At 37.6% G+C, this 10,879-nt stretch overlaps 1 long non-coding RNA gene across 1 annotated transcript; it reads right to left on the bottom strand.

Annotated features, from left to right (window-relative positions):
* Window positions 1–3,711: 3,711 nt before the first annotated feature.
* On the bottom strand, window positions 3,712–9,157 carry LOC111251444 (uncharacterized). Its single transcript, XR_002673784.2, has 3 exons — window positions 8,940–9,157; window positions 8,222–8,608; window positions 3,712–7,664 (listed from the first exon to the last, which is right to left on the bottom strand). It is a non-coding gene; the product is annotated as an uncharacterized LOC111251444 (long non-coding RNA).
* Between the last annotated feature and the right edge of the window lie 1,722 nt (window positions 9,158–10,879).

Below are 10,879 nucleotides of genomic sequence, written 5' to 3'. Positions count from 1 at the left end.
CTGCAATCCGGATGATGACTGCAAAGGCTGGATAGAATAGTTTGGAACGAATAGCTTGAAGCTAACCCAGAGAAGCCAGCGTCTAGCTTGCGACACCTTGGCAATACAAGACACTTTCCTGCCAACGGGCAATATCGTGTGTACTCGGCTCCTGATGACAGAACGACAGCTCTGATCCGCAATTACCTTTAAGAGCGTAAGTTGCAGTCAGGGTAACTTTATCTTTACTGGGGTATAGCATGGGCTTCTCAAAACATGTTTCCAATCCTGCCGCTTCAATCGTTTATCAGGCTCGAGATGAGAGCTGACTTCTTTAGCCGGCACCATAAGCCAGCGACATCGTTAACTTGGGAGCGAAGGCCTACATACAGAATTTCGTATCGTTTTTGGACATATCTACGGTTTCGTTTTGGCATTATATCAGCGTAGACGTTGTTAGTTATAGAAAACCTTGCTTGGAAAAAAAATCCCAGCTAACTAGAATATTTAGCTCAAGATGAAAACATAATTCTAATCACATCCTGCATGGCCGTAGCGAAAGTCATTACACAGTCAAAGCGGCATCAATCAGCACTGCTGTGTGATATAAAAAATAGAAACATGCAAAATGATATAGAGAGAGATAAGCCTCACGAAAATTACACCTGCGCTCAGCTTCTTTTTCCAGAGAAAGTAAAAACAGCAGTCAAATCTGTACACGCATGTAACCCTATGTAGAAGCTTGCCAATTACCAGCTGAGTTAGAAGATACTAATGGCCATGTTGACTGGTGTCAGTGTCGAATAAAAAACACAACAGGATATAAACTAGATTGTTCTAAGGCATTGGGTTCAGTACAGAATTTACTACAATGCTAGGGAGGCCAAATGGTGCTAAATTATGATAGTAAAACAGAATTTTAGAGGTATAAGGTCAATAAAATATGCTGAGATAATTAGTATGGCCCCTCGATACACACACAAATCGAAACTATAATCGAAGATTATCAATGTACTATCTTTTTTACGAGCCCGCTACTACTTAAGTGTAACAAAACATTGTTATGGCTATACGTAATGATTACATACGATACAATGTACCGGTATAATGGATATTCAATATGTTTATATCGTAAACCAGTATCTTATTTTTCGCGGCCATTTCCTAGGGATTATACTGTCATTGCTTAAGCGTATCACTGGCGCCGTGCTATTGCGACAAAATTGCGGTAACATTAAGAGGTTTTTTTTTGACGGCCAATTGTTACTCTTTGCCTTATACTACAGGTTCATCCACATAAAAGCTCATTTTATCATTGTTTCTTCGTATAATGTTCATGTTTTAGGAAAAACAATCCAATTCTGTTCTAGGGCTAATAGCATATAATTAGGATATTCTCGGTCGAATGAAGTTTTGATTATGGTCTAAGGTACTATTACGATGATATATGGGTTTCTTTTCTACTAACACATTGATTGTGGTTGCTTCCAACTGCCGTACACTGGTTCCCTATTGTGGAGGAGTCGGTAGCGGCAGTTGCGTGCAACGAGCGGCCACGATTCTGTTATAGCGTTATGGTTATCGATCTTTTTTATTACATACGTTGGTAGAGAGGATCTGTCGTTACGCCGCTATCTATTTGTCACGTCGAATACACGCACATGCAGCGTATCAGATTTAGATCGTACTTTGTTGTTTCGCCAGAAAGCAGCCTCCGCAAAAACAATCGTTCAGAATTCGCGCTTGTCTAAACTCTCTGTTATAGAACGCTGTCATATTGATAAACTGAGCGATTAATCAAGCGTTCTATGCTAAGTGTTTTCATTAGAACGAAATAATTAAATACTATATAAAGATGGCAAAATCCGTCTCTAGTCCAATCTCTGTACCACGCTTTTTTGGACTTTTCATAAAGGACAATTTATCGAATCGGCGGCAATTTTTTATTTTTCTCGTGTTTCTATTCAACGTGATCTCGCAAATAACAAATATAATTATTTTCTGCCGTGCGCCAAATATCTCATCGCGGATCGAGCGTGTAACGTATTTTATCGAGGCAGGGGTGGCAGCGGTCCTCTACGCGTGGCTGGTTCGTGTCGATAGGCAAATCTCGAAAACCGTAATTGTGCGTCTGAACTTATTCGAATCGCTGTTATTGTTTGTTCCATTGGCGTGGATGATCATCATTAGCGTACGTTTTTTAATGGCATACGTCAAAACACCGAGTCACATCGTCGTTGCAGCTATGTACTGTCTCGGGCGTTCATTTGGATGCGCACTGCCAATATATATGGCGACGCTCTGTGTTTTTCGACTTACGGATCGCTGGGCAGCGCAGATTAACGGCTATTCAAACTGCGTACGGATGAAGCATTGCCAGTGTGGGCTTGCTTCTTCAAAGATTACCACGTTAGATTCTATTCAGAGGCATATCAGTGCTGAACGGTAGGTCTACTAATGAGCACAGCGTATAGGGTTCATATTCATACGGTATGAATAATTTACTTGATACATGAACTTTCTAAATTCTGCCTGTAAGAGAGAGTTACTTAGAGTTGAACAAAAATGTTGTAAACGATAGTTTATAGGCAACGGTAAAGCTATGTTATCCTGTTATTAGTCAGGCTATTTAGTAATCAAGCCACGCCGGCACGAAACTATTTTTAATGAATGACGAATGTTCTTCTTTCGTATTTGTTCCTAATGGCATTAACAAAATATTTACCTTGGTGTCTGCCCTACTTATATTTAGATGTCATATTGCAGCACTGAAAAAGGCTAAGGCTTGGACTGACGTCCGGCAGGCCGCTCTTACAGAACCATAACAATGATTAATATCTATATATTTATACAGACTATATATATACATATTTATACAGAATTCAACCAACGCAGCTGTATCCATCTGGGTTAAGGCCCAAATGGATAATCAGTAGTGGAACACTACGCTTACGAACTCCTTTATATGAACTACGAATTATTAAATGTTTCAAAAGTATATTAGATATTTAGTTTTTTCAATGGCATGGCGTATGCAAAGCACTGAAGTGGGCAGAGCAGGTAGACACTTCATGCAAGATGACGATTTGCAGAAATAGAAACTTAAGCATCGTCTCACTCTCGAACTGTACAATGGAATAACATTTGCGATCGGGAAATACCCTAAGTGGAAGCGTAACAAGATTCAAGTTTCTCTGAGTTCCGGAGAAGGAGAGGATGCGTCTCAGAGCAATGAAGCAAAGTTCAGGTAACTCTTCTGCCATTAATATCCTCTATACTTTCCACTAGTCGGAATACAAATACGATGATACATTGCTTTTCACCTCGTCAGACTTGAAAGTGGTGTCTTACTGATTTCTCTGCCAAAGCGTCGCTTGTACCTGAGTAGCTTTTTGGCTGTTAACTTTATTTGTTGTTTCATAAAAGGAACAGCTAGATACAGGATTATAAATAGGTGTAAATGTTTAATATAAGCGTCTGGACCGGAAAGTTTGTAGATCCTTATTTTTCTCTTATTCGCGCAATTAAAATCTTCACGAATGGCTCCGTAGTTAAAATTAATTCTATTCAATGTAGTGCATGCATATAAAATTGTCTATGCTAGGGGCGTTTAGATATAATGATGATGATGAAAACATTTTGGACATACACGTGTATTAGATCTTGGTGCTTCTGGATGATTTTTTTCATTTTGGTTGGTTATCAAGTATACCTAAAAAAATTCAATGATAATTCATAACGTTAGAATATTTATTTATATATATATATATATATATATACATGATACGTATCGTGATGTTCTTCATAAATATTACTTTTTTTTTACTCATAGAAAATGGTATCACGCACTATTTAGAGGAGACAAGATTTGATAGTGGTTGTGAAATCTGCTCTTCCCTAAGCACACGTCGTGGAACGTTTTTAGGTATTAATGTTTAATAGCGCTTTGGAGAGCTACTTTATTTGTGACACAGTACAATAATAACAAGTCAAATTGGGGCTAGTTATAACTAGTCGTTTCTTCTGCAACACAAGACCTTCGTATCAAGGTAAACACTCTGTCGTACTAAAGCGCAGAAACGGTCATGGATTGGTGTTTATTTGAAGCCTTTTTTGAATCTTTGATACATCGTCTGCTAAAGGCGAGTCATACCTTTACTTCCAGACGCTCTAGTTATCGCCAGTAAAATTCGAGCTCGCAACGAATTAAGCCGCTACCTTAATACCCTTCTCCAGTACAAAATTGACTGCAGTGTTTGAGCCGTATGAAGGCCGTGTAGGCTCACATAGCATTGTTGAAGGCTTGGAATTGAAGCTATTTTCTATATTCCAGTTTTTTCAACTGAATAGCATATACGTTGTGGATCCAATCTTTTGTTTAGTTAATACGTTACGTTTGGTCACTAGGTATCTCAACGTTTACCACAAAAACATCGCTCAACGCCATCTCTGACGTTTCTACATTTTGCGCTACAAGCGACAGTCATTTAGACGATAGCCTATTCCTTACCACCGAGGAGCTGGATAGTTTATACAGCAGCCACTGGGAAAAGGCGAATGCTATAGGGCTTAATATACAAAAATGGTGCTGAAGTTTTTCCAAGTTACCGCAAAACTCCGCCACCCAAGAAAAACGTAGCAATAGAACTTAATATAATGCTTAATATTAATAATAAAGTAATTAATGATGGCATAGTTCATTATATACTCCAGTTCTATCTGGAAGCTAGAGTTACAACACGATCAAATATTTTTGCAAGAAGAGTCGTACTTATCGATATCCATAATATTCAGTGAGCACTTACTCTATAATAGACAGCTCAATTGAACAATGAGAGCCATGATGCCGCAATTGGCAGCACTACGAAAATGAAGAATTCTGATATTTTCGTTGAATGTCTAGTTGCTTTAATACAACTACTTCGTGCATCAGCGGACCGTGAAGTGATTATATTCTGCGATACGGATCATGGCGAAGAAAACCGTTATGAAGAACTTATTTCCTTAGAGAATAGCTTCAAGACTTGGTGCTCGCAATAAAGAAACCGCTATAAGAATACTTCTTTTCAATAACCGATGGCGTAACCAAGTAGTAGGCTTGTCCTATATTCAGCATTTTTAAAGTTTTAATAGCGTAGCTTTTGCAATCAATTTTAAATTAAAAAAAAAATACGCTCAGAGAGGCTCCTTAAAGACGACTCTAGCCGAATACTTGGAATCAACATATCTGTTGTATAAGGATTGGATTTCTGACGTTTTACTGAATACGCTACAACGGACGACGGTAGCGTCTACTTTAACGAAGTCCATACGGCTGGCTTCGTTGAAATGTACACTCGGCGTTTCTACTAAATTGTCTTTCATTTCGTATATAAGCTAACAAAGTATATGTTAGAGCCCTTAAATGGGGTTTTTGAATAATCCCCATCAATCACCCCTGCCAAATCACGTCATTCTGATCTCCGTCAATATCGAGGCCTGCTAGAAAAATGCGCGCAGAAATTATTCTGTAACAATTTGCCGCAAATAGGAACTTTTCGTCGGGGATATCATCATTCATCTTCCATTTGATTTGAACGCTGCACAGTTTTACCAGCGCGAAATATTATCGAAGTAGCATTTGTTTTTTTTTGTAGTAATAAGATAATTAATTGATATTAAACATGACCTTCAGAAGAGTGCAGAGCGGAGTGCCACTGCTACCATGCTGTGTCTAATGGCGAAATATTCTGATTATACGCATATGCGTCGATGAAGTATCATGGATTGCTATGACCGTTTCAGAAACACTTCCAACACAACATATTCATTATACTTAACGTTCTCTTCTGTTCTTACGTCATAAGTGTATAATTAAACACGTTTTCTAATAACGGCAATTAAGAATTGCGAAAGTGATCTACAGTGAAATAAGAGCAAGCATATTCAAGCTGGTCGATCATTTACATAACTAACTTATATAAACTTAAGGTAGAAACAAAAGCATCATATCTTTTTTCCTTCACCAAAATGGCAGCGTGACCCTGGCGAAATCAATATCTAAATTTATACATTCGCTGCTGACGCTAAGCAATGCTTCAGACAGTGCGATTGCCATACACATAAACCAAACATTAGATCTTTCAAAGCACAAGTTTAAGTTATATTATTTTGACTTCTCACTGATCGATATACTTGTTTTAATGTTCTTATTTGTTCTATACATCCGTTACGAACACAGACCCCGTTCGGTTTTTCCGTTGCAGCTGACATTATCGTCAGTCCATCTTTAAAATTATCTGCTTTCTGATCAAAACAATTATATTATCAACTTCAAAACACGGTAGGCAGTAACTTATGTTCCATGTTTAGACTGGCTGGTGTTAATTTATAGGTTGAACGTGGCTTTAATATATGTTGCCTTCGAACTTCAATTTACATTTGATCAAATTATAGTAATAATAATAATAAATCGCTTTTTATCTTCATACAGGTTTCTTTTTAGCAAAACTTAGATCAATGACTCCTAACTTCTCTTGACTGGAGGCTGAGTTGTCCGAGCTGCCGTATCAAGAATATATAATGCCCACCCGCAATGCTTTAATTAGTCTACTTCAGGACACATATACGTTACGTATACGTGTACAATAATACCATATGGCTAGTGTTGAGACAGGAGAAAAACCTATGATTTGACTTTGTTCAATATGGTATGATTTTGTATTATACTCTAAAGGTATATATTTTAAATGTTGATATACGCAGTATTAAAGGCGGCCTCAAAACTTTATTACATTGGCTAAATTGGCGGAAATATATCTAAAAAAATATATATATTTATGAACAATGAGGAATTGGCACTGGCTGAAGGTTACGAAGATGTCTCACCGAACTGCTAAAACAGATTAATGAAATAAGGTGCAATATTCTAAATTTAATTTAAGCCATATATGCACGTATCTTATCGTGTGAAGATTTACTTAAATTGTTACGCTATTGTACGGGCAATGACGCGTGATACTATCTATCCAATTGTGTATCGTGTTTACCTCTTTTCGACCGGTATGAATTTACTGAATTGCTACATGATCAAAATTCCCTTTCTATAATGAAACAATCAAAAATCGACACCTTGGCACGTTTTCTATGCACAATAGTTCAAAAACTGATTCTATGCACGCTGATATTTGATTAAGATGAAAGATAAATCCGTTGTCGGAGCTTCTGATCTGTATATCCCTGCACTGCATACTGATAACGTGCACATTAAAAAAAGACACAAAATAATGCAGAACCAGTTTACAATACCGATCCGACCTCGAGACAACGAACGTTGGTATTATTTTAGCGGATCTAAGATCTGTTCGAGTTACCACATGTTTTAGATATTGGCCATCCTCAACTTCAGGTCTGGTGATACGTGCTGCCAGGATCTATGAGGTTGCTCCTGACGACTGACATCACTCTTGTTCTTAATACATGACAATGAAATCTTGCCGCTTCGGTGGATTCGTATATTAGAGAAGCAAAGGTTGTTTCTTGTAGGTGTTCAGGAGGTTGTAATGATGCTATATGATCGGCTGTCATTTGTCGGAATGGGAAAGGTTATATCCTAAGCCAAAAGGGCCATCTGCTTGACCCAGCACCACACGTTCTGAAAATTTGCTGTAGCTAGTTTTTAGTTGGTCGCCACTTTGAACGTCAAGCTGAAATCAAACATATATAATATGTGATACAATTCAATATATTAAAGTGTAGACTATGCACGGTACTTCGAGCCCTTTAAAGAGTACCTGTCAATATACAGGTATAAAGCAAAAAGGTGATCACTTGAACGTCTAAATTAGTCGTCTGTTTTTTCTAGTAGCTCATTTCGAATGCAGTGAAGCAGCATAGAGCTTTTTTTTTTCTATTATAATGCTAGGTGGAACGAGAATGAAGGTAAGATGTCCGCACATCTTCAAATAAGTTCAAAGTGAACTTATTTAAAATCTTATACGCTGGGTTATTTTTTCAAATACAATCATATTTAGCGGTACGCTTCTAACTAAGATAATCCTCGTCAAAAATCTAACCTTAAGGCGATTTACTTTGCAACTATTTTTATAATTCAGGGATTTTAAACTACACTTTTTCCTCTACAGGACATCGTCTTTCTTAGTGAAACCAGGTAGCGGACATCTATCAAAACAACTAAAACCTGAAAATAGCTTGATGAATATTACTCTGAAAGTTCGTATGCCAACTTATGAGAAAAACTTACACGGCCTTCCGCTTTCGATAGCAAAGTGGATTTCCCAAGTTTAACAATGTCGAGCGAATTCACGTTGGCACGAAAAAAAAAAAAGGATTCATTACTATGAGTGGAAAGCGGCCGTAAAACGAATTAAATGCATAATTGATTCCACTATGATTATTGTCATTATCATCCACTCTCTTGGGAACTGTTAGAGTACTTTTGTTTGTCATTGAATAGGACGAAACCAGGCACTTAAACGTTCCTCCATAATATAGGGACTAAACTAGGATTTGCCACAAGCGATAAACGCAGTGTGTCTCGTGCTTGAACTCAGAGCCTCTACGATTCTGAAGGTTAGCGCACATGCGGACGAGAAGCCCCAAATGGCTTGTTATAGTAGGAACCTCCCGCCTGTAATCAACACAGTGCAAAGTATTCAACAAGTATCAGTGTAATATTGCAGAACGACGATATGTTAAAAGTGATAAAGTTCCAAGAGCAACTACCTATGTAGTTAACAAGTAACTAACCGTCTACGTCTACTAAACGTGCTACGTCTAAATTTTGTTGAAAGAGTCTGCGTAAACTTCTTACTATCAAAATTTCAAGTAATTACTTCAAACTTCCTGGGTCCTTAAAACTGAAATGTAAATATTGCATCTTTTTCGGTCGATACCTGAGACCATTGGTAACAAACTTCGCAATATGAAAAAAATGACCAAATTTAGTGGTAAATTCTTACTTATATGATTTGAATTCAAGATTGCTGAATCGTAAATTTACAAGTTTTTTCCTGTAGCGGCTAAGATTTCTTGATGTCAACGTCGATTTCGAGACCAATTTTCGATATCGCGTTAAGGACGTTGTGAAAAAAACACAGCTCACAGTGAAAAGGGTTACTGTGGTGAGAAAAATCTTTTTTCGGAACAATTCAGAACTCTTATCACCTTTTGGTTCTGGTGTTATTTGCTAATTGTTTGAACCTGGCAGCAGACGATCTATTGTCTATTCACAATTTCGAAAATGGAAACCAGGTACCCAGGTATCTCCTCTCAGTAGAAGCATACGAGCAACTAGAATAATAATCATACAAAATAGCTCTATATAAGAGCAATTGCATTTATTGATTGATCGTCGTAACACGTATGCTTACGGCTACTGGATAAGCTCAAGGTGGAAATGTATTTGTCAAAGCCTAATGCTATTGTGACAGAAAGAATGCATTAAAGTGTTGGGTATAGCGCCTAAATCTGTGAACGCTATCGAAGAACGAAAAAAGCAGATGTTGTACTAGATATTCAAAATGCAGGGTAGCAAAATTACTCCGAAAAAAATGTAACCCTACTTGAAACTATCATATCTTGCGAAGTTCTTTCGCACTTCGCGAAAGATCATGTTTACTGAAATATGATTTTAGAGTGCTAAGGAAATGCCTTCTTTACTTGTGCAAGAGTTCAGGACTTATTTATTTAACGTCAATAGAAAAGCAGCTCTGTTGACACTGGCGGCGAAAATAGCCGCAAACTAATATTGCTCACAATAAGTTTGCTAGTATTTTGAAGAGATGCTGCCCATCTAGCTCTAACCTTATATAAGGTTAGAGCTAGATGGGCAGTAGATGCCTGTACGCTTGGTATGGTATGGCAACCATCGTAATTTTATGCACCTAATTGACATTTAGATCTTTCGGACGGCCTATTTAGGGTTTTGCTGGATTGCGAGGCGGCCTGTGATACCTTAGGTCCTTAGGACGTGCAGGAGACAGTTGGTCGAACTAAGGATCAAAGCGACGTTTTTTTTTTTATTGTTTTGAAAAGAGAGGTCAGCTATAAATTAGTTGGCAAGCTCGCCTAAAGTCGTAAATTTCTCGTTTCGATGGCGAAACCCCGTGGGTCTCCGATGGCGCATAAAGTGTCGAAACTTCCACACATTTTACGTAATGAATTATGGAACCTAAAATCCTTTTTGATAAAAAGATATAAAAATAGCATGCGTGATTCAAGGTGTAGAAGGTTTAATCCGTACTCGGAAGCTATGGCTTTTTCTTGTTTTGATAAAAAAAAAATTAAACTTCCTGTCATAAGGAGAGAAATAGCCAAAATGTCTATCTCTTTAAAAGTTCAAGTTTCGATATCTAGGAACTTGAATTTAATATCACACACGTTGACAATAAAAAGTGGCATTAAATTCCATTTAAAAAATCTCTACATGCAAAAAACGAGAGCGACTTGTCAATGAATAGCAAAAAATATGCTTTTCTCTAGAGATCCCTAATTTGATACTACCAGCTGAGCCTTATTGTTACAAAAAACTGCATTCATCTCGTTAGGCTTTTTTTATTGATAGAACATCAATGGATGTGTTCTCGAGCTCATTGGGTCCAACTTAAGTACCTAAAGGAAGAACAGCAAATGTCGTCGGCCCCCTAATCTAACATTGTGTATAGTAGTATTTCCTATAGTAATAATATTAATAGGGGTAAAAATAATTTCTTACCTCAGTCGTTCTTACCCCACTATAGAATTTAACGCGTTTTTTTATGATGTGTTTGACAGTGTTGTGATTTTCCAGGCGAACGAGATATTTGCTGCAATCCCGTACTGTACATACTGTTTGGTCTTCGCTTTTATGTGTTTTCAGTGGCCGATAGGCTCAAATCGTCTTACGATATTATCAATTCTT

Source organism: Varroa destructor, unplaced genomic scaffold, assembly GCF_002443255.2.
Source record: "Varroa destructor unplaced genomic scaffold, Vdes_3.0 BEIS01000005.1, whole genome shotgun sequence".
Taxonomy (NCBI): Eukaryota; Metazoa; Arthropoda; class Arachnida; order Mesostigmata; family Varroidae; genus Varroa; species Varroa destructor.
This window is presented reverse-complemented; position numbering and strand designations above follow the sequence as displayed.